Genomic DNA, 1,556 nt, shown 5'->3' with positions numbered 1-1,556 from the left:
TTTTCAAGAGAATAAAAGAAAATTGCCTGTCCACATGCCTTTTCAAGTTGCTGTCAGTTATGGAGTATCATGATACAGAGCTCATGATAGTCTGCGATACCAGACCTTGTGTCAGAATACCAAGAAATGCCATCGTACTGCACCAAAAACAGTGCAATGATATCAAAGCTGTACTCTGTGATTTGTTTTTACAGTCTAACACGGTAAATCGATTTCTAGTCAGATTCTATTTTATCTCCAAAAACTGGGACAGCCGAATTACTTTGCCTGCACACTTTTGCCTTAATCATCAGGGTGATCAAAGGTATTAATTATAATATGTTGTTGTTGTTATTATTCTTTTGCTATTTCCATTTGAGAAAGTGAGCTTTTCATGTTGGAGCTACTATACCTTAGTGAAGTCAACAGCAGCTAAGATTGAACAATGATGACAGAAAGGTAAATGGATTTAGTTTGTGGATAATATATCTTTAGTTTAATGCTTTGATTGGTAACTTTAGTTGGTATTTGATCTGTAATATTTTCATTTAACTGCATATCATGATTAGCTAGATTTTCATTAGTGGAAAAATAAATATTACATGCTGTATTATGCAACCCAGATTAATGTATTGTAGCGCTGAAGCAATTACACAATAAATCCATTAGTTTAGCAACAAAGAAATCTTGATTGTTCATTTTGATAATTGATGAATCATTACAGTCACCAAAGCAAAAATACAAAGCCGATCCTACTTCTCACATGCGATCATATGATGCTTCTCTGTTTTATATGATTGTAAATAAAATATCTGATTTTTCAAATGCTGATTAGACACAATAACAATTTTTATGGTGTCACCTTAGACTTTGCAAAATGTAAATTACCTTTTTCTTTTGTATTTGTAACATTTTAATAATTACATTGTTTATTAATTACCAAAACAAAATCAGTAGATCAAGGATAATGAATTTCTTACCTATTGCCACACTGTCAATAGTATCTGAATATAGATAAACAATCAACAAGGAGTTTAACAAAGACTTTTTAATGTCAGATCAAATATCCTGCTGGAAAGCTAAATAGAAATTGGGATCTCTCTTAAGAGGATACACCCCGAGGTGATCGTTAAACAAAATTGCGCTTTCCCTAAGACATAAAATACAACTACAAATACATTGTTGTGCATTATGTGATTAAAAATGCAACTGATAATAGCAGAATGCTACAGATGTACATTAGAGTGCGGATCGGGCCGGATTTTTCTGTCCGAGCCCGGCCCGCGTCCGACAGAGCAGTAACCGAACCCGACCCGAGCCCGACAGGCATTAAGATATTTATGTCCGAGCCCGACCCTAGCCGACACAGTTAAAACTGCATTTGTTTCTCATACTAATGACACATGTATGTTTGTTTGTGTGGAAAGCCCGCTTTATTAGCAATGTAGGAAGGCATTCGGAAATGTCAACAGATGAGCGCATCAATGCACAGGGGCAACCAGCGCCATTACCTACATAATAAGCTGTTTTAAATTCAAAATGTTCAATGCCGTATCGCGCTGATGTGACCGAGCCCG

The 1,556-nt window shown here is 35.7% G+C and overlaps 1 protein-coding gene across 3 annotated transcripts in view; it reads left to right on the top strand.

Moving 5' to 3' along the window:
* Positions 1 to 1,556, top strand: part of cntn3a.2 (contactin 3a, tandem duplicate 2) — a 57,377-nt gene that overhangs the window by 25,899 nt on the left and 29,922 nt on the right. The gene's annotated exons all lie outside the window — the stretch shown is intronic.

The sequence above is a fragment of the Etheostoma spectabile genome, chromosome 7 (genome assembly GCF_008692095.1).
Source record: "Etheostoma spectabile isolate EspeVRDwgs_2016 chromosome 7, UIUC_Espe_1.0, whole genome shotgun sequence".
Lineage (NCBI taxonomy): Eukaryota > Metazoa > Chordata > Actinopteri > Perciformes > Percidae > Etheostoma > Etheostoma spectabile.
The sequence above is the reverse complement of the archived record's forward strand: the minus strand, read 5'-3'. Positions and strand labels throughout refer to the sequence as shown.